Here is a 17624-nt window from a genome sequence, read left to right on the forward strand (position 1 = left end):
GGCCAAGCTAGTCTTGAACTCCTGACCTCAAGTGATCCGTCTGCCTTGGCCTCCCAAAGTGCTGGGATTACAGGCTTGAGCCACCGCGCTCGGCCTAGTTATCATTATTGATAGTAATTATTGATAACAGACAATCATTCAGTGCCTTCTAAATGCCAGACTCATTTAACCCCCATTAACACTCTATGAGACAGATACTATTATTATGCCCATTTTACAGATAAAGAAACTAAGATCCAGAGAGTTTAGTTAACTCTTCCAAGGTCACTCAGCTAGCAATTGGAGGAACCAGGATTTGAACATACATAAATATTTGTGGATATTCATGAATAGTTTATGGAAAGACATACCCAAGCTGGGCATAGTGGCTCACGCCTGTAATCCCAGAACTTTGGGAGGCCGAGGCAGGTGGATCACCTGAGGTCAGGAGTTCGAGACCAGCCTGGCCAACATGGTGAAACCCTGTCTCTACTAAAAATATAAAATTAGCTGGGCATGGTTGCGCATGCCTGTAATCCCAGCTACTCGGGAGGCTGAGGTAGGAGAATCGCTTGAACCCAGGAGGCAGAGGTTGCAGTGAGCCGAGATCGCGCCATTGCACTTCAGCATGGGCAACAAGAGTGAAACTCCATCTCAAAAACAAAACAAAAAAAGGAAAGACACACCCAAAACTCTTAATGGCGATTATCTCTCTACAATGGTACCGAAGGTCTAAGGTCTTTTAAATTGTTTGAATTCTCTTTTTACAGTTAGGGTTGCCAGATAAAATACAGGATGCCCACTTAAATTTGAATTTCAGAAAAAGAACAAATTGATTTTTAGTATAAGTACATCCCATGCAATACTTGGAACACACTTAAATAAAAAATTATTTGTTATGTCTCTTAAACCCAAATTTCACTGGGTGCCCTCTATTCGTATTTTCTAAATCTGACAACCCTACTTTTAGCTAGCCTTCATTTGGCGAGGCCAGCAATTCCCTTCAAAGTGAAATATCCATTCTCCGGCAATGTGCCATAATCTGATAAAGCAGGATTTTAATAGGTGGCCTAATTCAGATACTGAAGTTATTCTGTACAACGATGACAAATTAATTAGGGGTAATTCAGAAACAACTGTGCTTGAAGCTCTGTCTTCCCTTGATTTTTTTGACTGAAAGGGATGTGCCATCAATCATGAGAAAATTCAGGCGCCCTCCAAGATGCAGTTTGGCTCTGCCTCTGCCCGCTAGAGGAATTCACCCTGGACCAGATAGAGGCTTTTGTTTTTCAAGCCCCCTACCACTAAAAAGCAGGCATAGATATTAATGGGCATCTTGGATCCACATCTGGGTATTAGATTATTAGAAGGGCATCAGAATTTGCATGCGGTCCGAACCAGCCACTGCCTCCGAAGCCTTGCAGACCACAGTGCCTGCTGCCCTTCCTCTGGGTCCATATCACCAATCAGAATATGAAGTGTGTCTCCTTAACTGCTGATGACTGGAGCCTTCTGGGAATTCCTGAGGGAGGGGAAGGACTTAGCCTGTGGCTTCTAGTCCTGAGGATGCTCCCTTTGAATGTCAGTTACCAGCTGCTTATGGAAGCTAAGACAAGGGACATCAAGTACTTCGGGATCCCAAGCTGTATAACGGGAATCGGTCACGTTCAAACAAAAGCTAGCTCCACTGCTGAAGAGGAACTCCAGAGATCGAAAAGCTCAGCCCCACGGAGGTTGGTCCCTCCTCCGGCACTGCGGAGGCCAGCCTGGGCAAGGGCGCCCCCTGCAGGCTCCCGGCATCGGTGCCGGAGAAGCACGGTGGACTCTTGAGCTGCCGCCGGTTTTGTGGGTGGCTTTGCCTCCCTCACTTCTAAAACCTCCAGCGGTGGCGGTCCCCTTACACCCTGCCTGGGGGGGATACTTGGAGAGGAGAATGAGGGGCTTCTTCCCAGTGGGCAGAACCAAAGGCAGTACCGATGACTTGAAGCTGGGCTCTAGAGAGCAAACAAGACTTTCCTGTATTCAAATTCCCAGGCAGTGATTTATGTTTAGGCCACTGGCTTGGCTGCCGGCTATGGATTCCATTGACTGGCGGACAAAATTAAGCTCCTGGTTCCTCACGTGGATGCCATCAGATCCCTAGTGAAGAATCCCGTGGAACAAAGCTGTAGATGTTCTGATAAGATGAGAGAGGCAGACAAGTGGTCACATGAACAGAGAGACCGTGGAGGAGTGGATGCTGCCTTGGCCTGGGGGAGGACCCAAGGTATTTAGCAGTCCACGCACGTGCTACTCACAGCAGCCCTGTGAGCTTATCCTTTCCCTACCCTTTTCTGTGCCTGGAGGCACCGTCCTAAAGGTAGGTTATATTTCACTGCTGCCCTCTCATCAGAGCCAAAACTATGTTGTCACAATTAATGCTGAAATCGGTAAAAGCCACCACTAAGGAGATGTACAGAAAAACAGCATTCCTGATTTCTTAGCATCTGATTTGTCAAGAATGGGTTTATAATCTGAATATAAAATGGCCCTTCCTACTTGCCCATCTCCTAAGCAGCAAGTAAAGGAGGGTGGAGGCATTGACTCCTCACTTTATAGCTGAGGATTTTCACTGACTCAGGAACATGCATGAGGAAGCCTACTGTTCTATCACAAGCCATTTACTCTCCTAATTGCTTCCAACATATAACTCCATGGTGACAGACCAAAGAGTGAGTAACAATAATGGGGACAGGTAAGAGTCCCATCAATAAATTGCCAAAACCCCAAGTACATCTGGTGATGCTACCTATGAAGGGATCTGATAAATACAAATAAGGAATTTTGAACTTTGCTTTGATAAATACAAGTGAAAGATTGGGACAAAGAGTGGGAAAACAAGGGAAAACTAACAAGTAAACAAATGAGTCTAAACTAACAAGTAAACATATGAGTCTAAAATGAAATTTCCCTCTACCTTTTAGGTTCTACATGATGATGGTGACCAATCTGATGAAAATTCACTAAGTAAACTGGGACAGGAACTTATAATTTCACAATTCACCAGAAAGATGAAAGTAAAAATGAAAACTCTTTTTAACTAAATGGTAGATAAATTATGAACAAACTATCCGGGAATCAAATCATAAAGGGGAAGAGGAGGGAGGCCGGGGAAGTACTGAATATGACCATAAACACAAATTTACTACATCAGTTAAGAGATCTTTGATTGAATTTATTTTTTCCAGATCAGAGCAGTTTTTTGTTTGTTTGTTTGTTTGTTTTGAGACGAAGTCTTGCTCTGTCACCCAGGCTGGAGTGCAGTGGCATGATCTCAGCTCACTGCAATCTCCATCTCCTGGGCTCAAGCTATTCTCCTGCCTCAGCCTCCCGAGTAGCTGGGATTACAGGTACGCACCACCCCACACATCTAATTTTTGTGCGTGTGTGTATTTTCCATAGAGACGTGGTTTCACCATGTTGGCCAGGCTGGTCTTGAACTCCTGACCTCAAGTGATCCACCTGCCTCAGCTTCCCAAAGTGCTAGGATTACAGGCATGAGCCATTGTGCCCAGCCTGATCCTGTTTCTTTTTGTAATGGCGCCTCCTAGTCAAGGATCAGCCCTCAATAAGCATGGGGTTATTCCCTCCAATAGGGAGCAGCACAAGCTACAACTCTAAGAGACTCCTCATGTAGCACTTGTGGACAGACTGAACCCAAAAGGAGCAGACTGGAATGTGTGTAGAGAATAGCCACACTCAATTAATGCTAATTAACACTCAGTTATTTGCAGACCATATAGGTGTGTAAACTCAACTATGGAAGAGTACAACTATTAGCCATTGGCAAAAGCAATTGATGGAAACAAATGCCAATAAAAATTGGTGAGTAAAAATCCTAAATGACTGGGCCAGGTGCAGTGGCTCACGTCTGTAATCCCAGCACTTTGGGAGGCTGAGGCGGGTGGATCACAAGGTCAGGAGATCGAGACAAACCTTGCTAACACGGTGAAACCCCATCTCTACTAAAAAAATATACAAAAAATTAGCCGGGTATGGTGGCGGGCACCTGTAGTCCCAGCTACTCGGGAGGCTGAGGCAGGAGAATAGCGTGAACCTGGGAAGCAGAGCTTGCAGTGAGCCGAGATTGTGCCACTGCACTCCAGCCTGGGCGACAGAGTGAGACTCTGTCTCAAAAAAAAAAAAAAAAAAAGACTGGGTATCAATTTTTAAGTACACTACTGCCCTTTCAATAGTTTTTAAAAATGAACACATTTATCACTTGTCTACGGTAAGTTTGTTTAACTGACTCAGCTTGGGAGCCTGAGAATTCTGTTCCTGCAGATTCTGACAGTGGGTGCCATACTGGATTACTTTTCTAACAGTGAGAAAAGATAGGACAATTTTACCATCCAGGCAAAAGGCCAAATATCTTCTCTGAGAAATCTGACTAGACTAAGAGGAAAGATCAAAAGATATTGGCACTATAGATTTCCTAATGAAACATCCCAGACAGATCACCCCACAAAACTTTCCATAATTGATAAGCTCTATCCATGATTTCAGAGCATTTCATCAGGTTCTTAGTCTCTCATTCTTAAAAATGAACCAACAACAACAGATTGCAGTCTCTGATGTGAAAGATAGAGACCAAAACTAACAGAAAAAAAAAGAAACCTGGATAAAACAGAAACTTTACAGGAGGGAGGAAAATTTTAACAATACAACAACAACAACAACACAAAAAAATCTCCACGCCTATATTTGAAATCCTCAGATAAGATATTGAAACCTCAAAATAAGAAAAATATGTTGTTTCAGAAAATAGTCAAGAAAAAAACCGAGTCCTTGGAAATTAAGAATGGAAAGAAAAACTCATTAAAAGGATTGACGATAGAGTCCAGGATATCTCCCAGAAAAAAAAGAGACCAAGAGGTGGAAATAGAAGACAAAAGATAAGAAAAAGAGAAGACTAGTCTGGGAGTTCCAGGAAGAGAGAAAAGAGAAAAACAGATAACATTATTTTTAAAATTAATTCTCTAAAATTTCCCTAAACTTAGAAACACAGGTTTTCAGATTGAAAGGGCCCACTTAGTACCCATAACCAATAGACGGAAATTAACTCACATCAAGTCACATTATCATGAAATTTCAGAACTCTATGGATAAAAAGATCCTTTACGTTTCCAGAGATAGAAAAATAGATCAGAAATAAAAGATCAGAATGTCTTTAGATTGCTCAGTAGCAATACTGGAAGCTAGAAGACAATTGGGAAATGCCTTCAAAATTCTGGAGGAAAATTATTTTCAACCTAGAATTTTATACTCAGGCAAACTATCAATCAAGTGGGAGAACAGAATAAAAATCATTGCATGATTACAATAAATTCAAAAATGAATTTCTTATGCAACCTTTCTTGGGAAGCTATTGGAGTATATGACTTACCAAAAGGAGGATGAATTCAAGAATGAAGACACTAAGGAGACATAGGATCCAGTAAATGAAAGCTTGAAAGGAATCTTAAGGATATGGAGACTGGAAATTCCGAAGTGAAAGTGAAAAGAGCTTTGAGAATGTCAGCTGTGTACCAGGCAGGAGTGGATCCAGGTCTTGTGGGGCCTGAAGCTTATGCAATTTGAGGGTCCTCTTCTTAAAAGTAAAATACAAAATTGTAAATACAAAATCAGGTATAAAAATGAATATTTATTTACAATGAGAAATCACAACAAAAAATTTAAAAGCTAACAAAAATACCACAGACATCACAAAATCTAGAAAAATAATTTTTTTTTTTTCGAGACAGAGTTTTGCTCTTGTTGCCCAGGCTAGAGTACAATGGCGTGATCTCAGCTCACTGCAACCTCTGCCTCCTGGGTTCAAGCAATTCTCCTAGCTCAGCCTCCCGAGTAGCTGGGATTACACGCCCAGCTAATTTTTTGTATTTTTAGTAGAGACGGGGTTTCTCCATGTTGGCCAGGCTGGTCTTGAACTCCTGACCTCAGGTGATCCGCCCACTTTGGCCTCCCAAAGTGCTGGGATTACAGGCGTGAGCCACCGCGCCCAGCCAAAAGATAGAATTTTTAAATGAATTAACTGCTTGATCCCTGTCTATAATACTTTTTTCCTTTATTTTTCAGCTATATACTTTTCCTCCAACAGTGTTTCATGAAAATGTTCAAACCTATACAAAAGTTAAAAGAACTTTACAGTGAACACCATATACCTGTCATCTAAATTCTACACTTAACATTTTGCTGGCAGGGCATGGTGGCTCACACCTGTAAGGCCGAGGCAGGTGGACTGCTCGAGCTCAGGAGTTTGAGACCAGCCTGGGCATCATGGTGAGACCCCATCTCTACTAAAAATACAAAAATTAGCCGGATGTGCTGGCATGCACCCGTAGTCCCAGCTACTTGGGAGGCTGAGGTGGGAGGATGGCTTGAGCCCAGGAGGTGGAGGTTGCAGTGAGCCGAGATGGTGCCACTGCACTCCCACCTGGGCAACAGAGCCAGACCCTGTCTCAAAAAAAAAAATAAGTATAGCAAAATGTTTTGTTGTTGTTGTTGTTGAGACAGGGTCTGGCTATACTGCCCAGGCTCAAGTGCAGTGGCACGATCTCAACTGGGCTCAAGCCATCTTCCCACCTTAGCCTCCGTAGTAGCAGGGACTACAGGCGCACCTCTGTGGTGCATATTCACCCTTGCACCCAGGGTGAATTACGACAGTAAGAGGTGTGAATATTTCTGGAAGCAATTCCTACTGGAATGGCTGACAATAACCCAACTTTACATAGCTGTGGCTGTGAACTACATAAATAATCTAACTAAACCCATGCTAAGATCTCCTATTTATTTCCCATTGGTCTGATCCCGAAACAGCAATGTGAGAGGAAATGCGACTGAGGAAAAGTTGGACAGGAAAGAGACAGCAGTTTAGCCAATCACAGTTAAAATATCTTATTTTGCAAATTTTATGTAACTTATGACCATATGAATTCATTGCTGAAGCCAGTGAGGGCCCCTGAAGCTTAAGCTTTACTAGTTTCATGGGAAATCTACCTCTGGAACTAGGCCAACAGGGTAACCAATCCGTTTTGGAGTAGATAGAAAACTCCAGGAGAGATCTCTACAAGACTGGGGGGGAAAAATGGCCGGGCACGGTGGCTCATGCCTGTAATCCCAGCTACTGGGGAGGCTGAGGCACAAGAACTGCTTGAACTCGGGAGGTGGAGGTTGCAGTAAGTCGAGATGGCACCATTGCACTACAGCCTGGGTGACAGAGCAAGACTGTTGAAAAAAAAGAAAAAACGAAGGAAGGAAGGAAGGAAAGAAAAGATTTAAAAAAAAATTTTTTTTGAGACAAGGTCTCGCTCCGTCACTCAGACTGGAGTGCAGTGGAGCAATCTCAGCTCTTGCAACCTCTGCCTCCCAGGCTCAAGTGATCCTCCCACCTAAGTCTCCCGAGTAGCTGGGACCACAGGTGTACACCACCATGCTCCGCTAATTTTTTAAGGTTTCTGTAGAGACAAGGTGTCACTATATTGCCCAGGCTGGTCTCGAACTCCTGGCCTCAAGAAATCCTCCGGCCTTGGCCTCCCAGAGTGCTGGGATTACAGGCATGAGCCACCACGCCCAGCCCAAGATAAAATTTATAGACCACTGGATGTGTCTCAGTACAATGGGAGATTTAGACAATTGACAATTCGAAGTTCAGTCCCAGGAGATAATTTATATCAGCAACAACAGGTACAGAAAACATAAAATGTTCTTCAGAATCTTTTTAGTTTATATTTATTTATATAATGTATTTTGTTAACTTTTTTATTGTCTGAGGGCTCTTTGTATACCAGCGCTTTATAATATTCCCACTAGAGACTAAAGGAAACCCACTCTCAGTACTTCCCAATGAGAAGAAAAAAGTTGCAATTGGCTGTCACCAAAGCCAATGTCCCTATAAAAGAGGGAGGCGGGTAACCTTGTCCCCAAGAAAAGCAGAGTGTATGCCTACAGAGTTTAACCACGGATACAACTATCTTGGTGTTGAGAGGTGACAATCTGCTAGCAGCCCTCGCTCGCTCTCGGCGCCTCCTCGGCCTCTGCGTCCGCTCTGGCCGCGCTCGAGGAGCCCTTCAGCCCGCCGCTGCGCTGTGAGGGCCCCTCTCTGGGGCTGGCCGAGGCCGGAGCCGGCTCCCTCTGCTCACTGGAAAGTGTGAAAAGAGAGGCGCGGGCGGGAGCTGGGGCTGCGCGCGGGCTCCACAAGTCCCGCACTCTGCGCGGCGGGCCGGCGCCTGCTGGGCTTGACTGGGGGACGAGCTCCCTCTGGGCTGCCGGAGTGCCCGGCTAGGTGCCCCAAAATCCCGCAGCCAGTGCCATTGACAAGTGAAGCCGGCTAGGCTTCTGGGATATTGGGGACTTGGAGAACTTTTCTGTCTAGCTAAAGGATTGTAAACGCACCAATCAGCACTCTTTGTCTAGCTAAAGGTTTGTAAACGCACCAATCAGCACTCTGTCAAAACGGACCAATCAGCTCTCTGTAAAATGGACCAATCAGCTCTCTGCACAATGGACCAATCAGCAGGATGTGGGTGGGGCCAGATAAGGGAATAAACGCAGGCCACCAGTGCCAGCAGCAGCAACCTGATCAGGAACTCTTCTGTGTTGTGGGGGTGCTTTGTTCTTTTGCTCTTTGCAATAAATGTTGGTGCTGTTCCGTCTTTGGGTCTGTGCTGCTTGTGAGAGCTGTAACACTCACTGTGAAGGTCTGCAGCTTCGCTCATGAAACTTAGCGAGATCACGAACCTGCCAGAAGGAAGAAACTCCAGACACATCTGAAGGAACAAACTCTGGACACACACCATCTTTAAGAACTGTAACACTCACTGCAAGGGTTTGAGGCTTCATTCTAGAAGTCAGTGAGACTGAGAACCCACCAATTCTGGACACAGTGTGACACTCCTGAGATACATCTATGTCCAATGTTTTGAAAGAATTCCAGGACATGAAAGTTCTCGATCTTTTACCCATGGCCTTTAAGATAAACCCAGCTAGACAGGGTGGCTCATGCCTCTAGTCCCAACACTTTGGGAGGCCAAGGCAGTGGATTGCTGGAGGTCAGGAGATCAAGACCATCCTGGCCAACATCATGAAACCCTGTCTCTACTAAAAATACAAAAATTTAGCATGCATGGTGGTGGGCGTCTGTAATCTCAGCTACTTGGGTGGCTTGGGGCCAAAGAATTGCTTGAACCCAGGAGTTAGAGGTTGCAGTGAGCCAAGATTGCACCACAGCACTCTAGCCTGGGCAACAGAGCAAGCTGGAAGAGAGAGAGGGGGAAGGAAGGAAGGAGAGGAGAAGAGAAACCCAACTAATTAGTTTAGGACCAGTCCAGAAGAAGGGAGACTGGGTTTTGGTCTAATATACACAAGCTTGGTTATTTTAATTTGGAAATAAATAATTTGCCTAGAAGTAGGCCTGTAGGGGGAACAGCCTGTCTTGGGAGGAACATGAGCCTTGGAGTTGGTGAGACCAGATTTCAAATGCCAGTTGGGCTGCTGATCTAACAATGCAACTGAATTGATTAGCTACTGGTACATACAAAATCACCTCAAAGTTTAGTGGCTTAAAACAACAAGCATTTATTTAGATTACAATTCTGCAGGTCAGCAATTTAGGCCAGTGCTCCTGGTCTCCCTGGCCTCTCTCACATGCCTCTGAGGCAGGAGAATAGGGTCTGGAGGTAGAGAACCTAAGGCAGATTCACACTGACTTCCTAGAACTAAATCAAAAGGAAAACCTCAGTTGCAGTGAGCTGAGATGGTACCACTGCACCCCAGCCTGGGCGAACCCCAACTTTCCACACCCAAGTAACAAATGATCAGAGGCTACTCCCTTTGCAAGCCTCTCCTCCCCGCTACCCCACCCTGTTTTCTGCCTGGCAGATGAAAAACTGAAAGTACCTCTGATTGGTCCCCTCCTGGAACCAATCAGGCTGGTCAAGGGCCAAGTCTTCATTTGCATAGAAGTATAACTTTGTAACTTCAGCCTCTGATTGGTCACTTTTCGCAGCCAATCAGACATTTGCATAGGGTGTAACTTGGCAACTTCAATCTCTGGTTGCATTTACCTAGGGTGTGTACCAAGTAACCAATGGGAAACCTCCAGAGGGTATTTAAACCCCAGAAAATTCTGTAACCAAGCCCTTCAGCTGCTTGCTCTCACTGCTCCCACCCTATGGAGTGTGATTTTTTGTTTCAATAAATCTGTTTTTGTTGCTTCATTCTTGCTTTGTGTATTTTGTCCAATTCTTTGTTCAAAGCACCAAGAACCTGGACACTCTCTACCGGTAACACCTTAAGCTATCCACAGGTCAGCTAAATGATTTTGCTTTTGGGAATTGGCTGGCTGTCAGCTAGATGCCTCTGTTCTCTTCCATATGATCTCTCATCCCCAAGTGGGCTATCCTGGACTTGTTCACATGGAGAAAGCAGGGGAGTCCTAGAGAGGGTTGAAGCGTCCAAGGCCATATTTAGGGATCTAGGTTTAGAACTGTATACTGTCATTTCTGCCACATTGTATTCACTAAAGCAATCATAAGGCCAGCCCAGATTCAAGGGGTGGTAAAACAGTTCCCACTTCTTGATAGAAAGAGTGGCTGAGTCACATTACAAAGGGAGTGGAAGCAGGAATGTCGTTAATTAGGGCCATAAAACTGCAATCTACCACGGTGACTTTGGCCAAGTTACTTTGCCTTTATGAGTCTCAGTTTCTTTTTTTTTTTTTTTTTTTTTGAGACAGAGTCTCACTCTGTCACCCAGGCTGGAATGCAGTGGCACGATCTTGGGCTCACTGCAACCTCCGCCTCCTGAGTTCAAGTGATTCTCCTGCCTCAGCCTCCCAAGTAGTGGAATTACAGGCACCTGCCACCATTTCTGTATTTGTAGTAGAGACAGGGTTTCACCATGTTGATCAGGCTGGTCTTGAACTCCTGACCTCAAGTGATGCACCTGCCTTGGCCTCCCAAAGTGCTGGGATTACAGGCCTGAGCCACCACGCCCAGCCTATTTCATGAAGTCTTAACTGAAAATAATAACACATATCTGAAACAATTTTACTAAGGAATAGGAATAATATACCTATGCCTATTACTAGTGAGCATAGCATTTATTAGTTTATCTGAAACTTATTGGCTAAAAGTTGCAGCTATCTTATTGTTCTTGATTCAAGTCAAGTTCATTTCACCCTCAGGGCCTTTGCAATTGCTGTTTCTTTTTGCCTGGAATGCTCTCATTTCAGATTTTCACGTGATGGGTTCTTCTCACTCAGTACTCAGCTCAACTCCCCACTTCTCATGCACACCTCGCTGACCAACCTGTCTAATGCCCTTACCTCCATTTTCACCTTCACCTTCTGTATAATATTTATTGCCTTTTAACACTTGTCAATATCTAAAAATTATATAGTATATTCTTTAGCTTACTTTTTTATTTTTGAGACAGGGTCTTGCTTTGTTGCCCAGGCTGTAGTGCAGTGGCATGATCCTGACTCACTGCAACCTCCGCCTCCTGGGCTCAAGCAATCCCCCCACCTCAGCCTCCTGAGTAGCTGGGGCTACAAGTGTGTGCCACCACGCCTGGCTAATGTTTGCATTTTTTGTAGAGACAGGGTTTCACTATGTTGCCCAGGCTGATCTCGAACTCCTGAGTTCAAGCAATCCTCTTACTTTGGCCTTCCAAAATGCTGGGATTATTCAGGCATGAGCCACCACACCCAGCCCAGCTTATTTTTTTATTGCTTGTCTCTCCCACTAAAATGCAAGCTCTGTGAAAGCAGTAGCCTTGCCTGTTATGTTTATTGATGTATATCCCAGAAACAAAAGTGTAATTGGTACTTAGCAGGAGTGCAAAAATATTTGTTCAATTAATTTCTTAGCTAATTGATGGATGAATAAATATGGCACAAGGTTGGGCTCTGAGGAAATGGCATATAGATTGGTTACTTTTGTAGGGGGAGAAATAGGAGGTTGAGTAAAGATTTGAAGTTTGAGAACATAACTAGGTCCAGTGAGAGGCCACAGTAGAGAGCCTTACACAGAGCGGGGGCTCTGAATGCCTGTGAGTGACAAGGGGTACCCAAATAGGCCTTTTTCATAGTCCTGTAGACTCTGAGCCTCACTCTGCACCTTTTGCCCTTTTATCATTTACATTATTCCTTTTGACTTAGCACATTCCTTGTAGGAATTTATCCATTGGCTATACTTAAAAAGATTTTGGCAAGCTATATGAACAAGGGATTTCATTTGATTTTGTTTGTTTGTTTGTTTGTTTTTTTGAGACAGAGTCTCACTCTGTCATCCAGGCTGGAGTGTAGCGGGATCTTGGCTCACTGTAGCCTTGACCTCCTGGACTCAAGTGATCATCCTGCCTCAGCCTCTCATGCAGCTGGGACCACACATGTGAATCGCCACAACTGACTAATTTTTTTATATTTTGTAGAGACAGGGTCTCACTTCATTGCCCAGGCTTGTCTCGAACTGTTAGGCTCAAGTGATTGTCCCTTCTTGGGCTCCTGAAGTGTTGGGATTACAGGTGTGAGCCACTGCACCTGGCCAAAAGGAACATTTAAGAACAAAAAAGTTCTCTTAGAAATTTAAATTGTGAAAACTCTGAATAAGAGGAGTCCCAGAGAGAACAAATAAAATAAATGGGAAGAAGTTATCAAGGAATAATTTCAAAAAACTTTCCAAGAACTGGACATGAGTGTCCAGACGGAAAGAGCCCTTCCATAGCCAGCACAATGGTTTTAAGTAGAAATAACGTTATGGCAAGTCATTGGGAAATTTTAGAGCAACAGGAACAAAGAAAGAATCCTATACTTCCAGGAGAAAACGCAAAGACTCCAGAATCAGAATGGCACTGGATGCCTTATCCTTTAAAATGTTCATATAAGATTATGTTTATTATATTTTCACCCAATATTTCTAGGTATTTGTGTTGAGAATGGTGGTGCCATATTTCCTGAATAGCTAAAATGTGAGTTCCATGAAGGCAGGAATCCCCTTTTTTCACACATGTATCCATGTTCCTAGAACAATGTCTGAAATGTATTGAGTACTCCATAAATAGTTGTTAAATGAATACATAAAACAGAAACTCATATTGATGTTTTACCCAATAATGATTCTTTTCTTTCTTTTTTTTTTTTTTTTTTTTTTGAGATGGAGTTTCGCTCTTGTCACCCAGGCTGGAGTGTAATGGCGTGATCTTGACTCACTGCAACCTCCACCTCCCAGGTTCAAGCAATTCTGCTGCCTCAGCCTCCCAAGTAGCTGGGATTCAGGTGCCTGCCACCACGCCCAGCTAATTTTTGTATTTTTAGTAGAGCAGGGTTTCACCATGTTGGGCAGACTGCTCTTAAACTCCTGACCTCAGGCTATCTGCCCGCCTCGGCCTCCCAAAGTGCTGAGATTACAGGCAAGAGCTACCGTGCCTGGCCTGCATCATAATGTATTTAACCTTATTGATGAACTCAGTGTCTCTTTCCAATGCTTCAGGTGATTTAAATAATACTGAATTATGGCCAAGAGCCGTGGCTCACACCTGTGATCCCAGCACTTTGGGAGGCCAATGAGGGCGGATGACTTGAGGTCAGGAGTTCCAGAACAGCCTGGCCAACATGGTGAAGCCCTGTCTCTACTGAAAAAAAAAACCAAAAATTAGTTAATTAGTTGGGTGTGGTGGCAGGTGGCTGTAATCCCAGCTACTCAGGAGGCTGAGACAGAAGAATCACTTGAACCTGGGAAGTGGAGGTTGGAGTGAGCTGAGATCCTGCCACCCCACTCCAGCCTGTATGACAGAATGAGACTCTCTATCTCAAAAAAAAAAAAAAAAAAAAGAAAAAAAAATTGAGTGAAATTCCTTGGTGACAGAGTGAAACTTTGTCTCAAAAACAAACAAACAAACAAAAACTCCTTTTCCCTAGCCTCCTGTACTTCTTTCTTGGATATATAATCTTTGCTTATCTCCTCCAGTGATTTCAATAACATTTGTAAAAGTTCTTTCCAACTTTCTGACTTGTGTCTGTTTCTTCCTTCGTCATTTTTGTTTTAGTCTCTCTTCCATAGGCTTTGCTCAAGTATCTGTACACAACTGCCTGTCTATTCATATTTAAGAATAACTTACTAAAAATATGATTAGAAGTTTTATGCATGGGTGGGGTGAACTGACTATACCATTTTGTTGGGGTCTTATCCTCTACAGAATTTTTTTTTTTTTTTTTTTGAGATGGAGTTTCACTCTTGTTACCCAGGCTGGAGTGTAGTGGCACAATCTCGGCTCACTGCAACCTCCACCTCCCGGATTCAAGCGATTCTCATGCTTCAATCTCCCGAGTAGCTGGGATTACAGGTGCCCACCACCATGCCTAGCTTTTTTTGTATTTTTAGTAGAGACAGGGTTTCATCATGTTGGTCAGGCTGGTCTTGAACTCTTGACCTCAGGTGATCCACCCGCCTCGGCCTCCCAAAGTGCTGGGATTACAGGCGTGACCTCTACAGATTTTTTTGGTGGTGAGATAATCTACCCCTCTGGAGAAGACCCTCCCAAACTCTTGCCTGGGAGGTATAAGCCTGGCCATTAAGGTTCTCAGAGCCAAATGGGGAAATAAGCTAGGTTATCCCTGTTCACTATGTAGACTTTGATTCATCTCTCTTGAATGCAGTGCGGTATCCCTGTCCTCAGCTGTGTCTGGTGTCTCCCAGTCAAAAGGCCCTCAAGTGTAGTCACTCTAGAGGATAAAGCTCCAGTCTTCTTCAGAGTAGGAAATGAGATCTAACTTCTTGCTATACAGACTTTCAAACAATGAGCTTGCTTTTAGCATTGTCTTCACCCACTTTCAGAGTTACATGGTGCCTCAAATTTTTAAGTCTTTCCGGGTACTGCATATTAATTAGCTTGACTCAGTGTCTCTACTGCTAGCGGAGGTTTCAGCATTCTCTTAGTTACTTCTCAACCACTTGCTTTCTACCAAATTTTGGTGCTGTCATCCTCTCTTCTTTTCTTTTTTTCTCCCTTTACTGTCATGAGGTATTCAATCTGCCACATTTAACTGGAAGTTGGGGCTTAGCTCTTAATGCCCTCATGGGAACAGAAAACAAGACCCTGGGTCAAAGAAACATTGGAATTGCAACTGAGATCCCCTACATAAAGCCAGGGCTTTCAAAGGAATGTCGTATCAGTGAAAGGGTAGACTAGAAAAAAAACCCACCAACTGGCATACAAAAATGACAAAGAAGCTCTTTACCTTGACTCTGAGTAGGAAAAAGAACTCTCCTTAAAAATTCATAGACAGGCCGGGCACTGTGGTTCACACCTGTAATCCCAGCACTTTGGGAGGCTGAGGTGGGTGGAACACCTGAGGTCAGGAGTTCGAGACCAGCCTGACCAACATGGTGAAACCCTGTCTCTACTAAAAATACAAAAATTAGGCATGATGGCGCGTGCCTATAATCCCAGCTACTTAGAAGGTAGCTATGCTCACCACTATACCACCAACGCATCTAATCCCAGCTACCTAGGAGGCTGAGGTAGGAGAATCGCTTGAATCTGGGAGGCAGAGGTTGCAGTGAGTCAAGATTGCACCATTGCACTTCAGCCTGGGCAACAAAGTGAGACTCTGTCTCAAAAAAACAAAAATTATAGACAGAGAAATGGCACACAACTGAATTAATACTATTAGGGAATCTTCAAGCCTAGAAACTGATGTACAATTGGTCCTAGATACAGGATACTCCTAGAGTGCCTGGTCCTGAGTATACGATGTTTTCTAGGTTGTCTGGCCTTGCAGAAGCAAATGAAAAAGTATTTTGAAAGTATTAATACATGGAGAGTCCCACCGCTAATGCTACTAATGCTAAGTGAAGATGATCTCCAAATTCGTAATTATGACACACGAGGGAAACAATTTTTTTTTTTGAGTCAGGCTCTCATTCTTTCACCCAGGTTAGAGTTCAGTGATACAGTCATAGCTCACTACAGGCTTGAACTCCTAGGCTCAAGTGATCTTTCCTGTCTCAGCCTCCCAAAGTAGCTAGGACTACAGACATGGGCCACCATGTTCGGCTAATTTTTAAATTTCTTTGTAGAGATGGGGTCTTGCTATGTTGCCCAGGCTGGTCTCAAACTCCTGGCCTCAAGTTATCCTCCAATCTTGGCCTCCCAAAGTTTTGGTATTACAGGTGTGAGCCACAATGCTCGGCCTGAAACAAATAATGTTAGGAAGCAAATAATGTTAAGAACAGAAATTGCCTTTACAGTCTATTAATGACTTAAATTCTATGTTAGGACAGCTCAAGAGATGTTGTTTTTGCTTCTAGGCTGGGACAATCCCAGTTTTCTTCCAAGTTGACTCTGTCCTGAGTGGATCAGTGTAAGGAAGTTGGGCAAAAAAAGAAAAATACATAGAAGAATATTTCAAGATATCTCATTATAAATATCTGTACAGATATGTGCATACTTTTTTCTGGACAGACTTATAAGACAGTGTTAAAAATGATTTTCTTTGGGGAGAGGGACTTGGGGTAAGAGGAATAGGAAGTTTTCAGTTTTCCTTTTTTAAAACATTCCTTTTGAGTTTGAATTTCTGATGTTTTATATGTATATATATATAACTTTTAAAAAGTGATAACAAGGCTTAATTGTATTGTGAGGTTACAGGGATACAGACAGTTTCTTATTTCCTTTTTTAAAAAACTGATTAATATCATAGTATTGGTTTAAAAAAAATCCCAAAACAACATAAACATAAACATGTCCTAAACCTGGTCTGGCTCAGAACTTTTCCCCCCTATACGTAATTTACAACCTACTTCTGGGAATAAATTAACACACTTGACAAAAGGTATAAACAATTTTCTGACAAACTCTAGAGATTGAAGACTTCTAAGAGCCCAGTCACCCAGCTGTCAGTCAATAGTCTAATTACCTTTAACCAAACATAGTTTTCTTTGATAGCTAGTCTAACAATGTTTACCTATTTCTTTTTTTTTTCTTCTTCTTTTTTGATACAGGGTCTCAGCTGTGTCATGCAGGCTGGAGTGCAGTGGGCTGATCACAGCTCACGATGGCCTCAACTGCCTGGGCTCAAGCAATCCTCCTGCCTCAGCTTCCCGAGTAGCTGGGACTACAGGCGTGCCACCACACCTGGCTAATTTTTTGATTTTTATCAAGAGGGTCTCGCTATGTTGTCCAAACTGGTCTCAAACTCCTGGACTCAAGTAGTCTGCCCCCCTCGGCCTCCCAAAGTGCTGGAATTACAGGCATGAGCCACCAAGCTTGGTCTGATTATCTGTAGAAATTAAATGTCTCTATCAAGAGGAAATCTTTTAATTGGCCTAATAGACTCTTTTTCCTTTGCAGCAAGATTTGTGATAAAGTTTATAAGTGGTCATCACTAAAGTGTTTGAAAAATTTTTTAAAACATGTTTTAAACCTTCAAAAAAGTGGGTAATGTTCACCTCCATTACTCGTATAAAAGATGAGGGTTCGATGGATGACAGGACATAGAACCACAGGAATAGAATGTAATTCATTCATTCCTTTGACAAGTATTTGAGTGCCTACCCTATGCCAGACTGGCAAGTCCTTGAGGGTCTACCATGTGCCAGGCAGTG

The 17624-nt window shown here is 43.4% G+C and overlaps 1 long non-coding RNA gene across 1 annotated transcript; it reads left to right on the top strand.

Moving 5' to 3' along the window:
* The first annotated feature begins 1515 nt into the window (after nt 1-1515).
* LOC129397960 (uncharacterized) lies at nt 1516-10235 on the top strand. Its single transcript, XR_008625616.2, has 2 exons — nt 1516-2338; nt 2943-10235. It is a non-coding gene; the product is annotated as an uncharacterized LOC129397960 (long non-coding RNA).
* The last annotated feature ends 7389 nt before the right edge of the window (nt 10236-17624 follow it).

The sequence above is a fragment of the Pan paniscus genome, chromosome 5 (assembly GCF_029289425.2).
Source record: "Pan paniscus chromosome 5, NHGRI_mPanPan1-v2.0_pri, whole genome shotgun sequence".
Classification (NCBI taxonomy): Eukaryota; Metazoa; Chordata; class Mammalia; order Primates; family Hominidae; genus Pan; species Pan paniscus.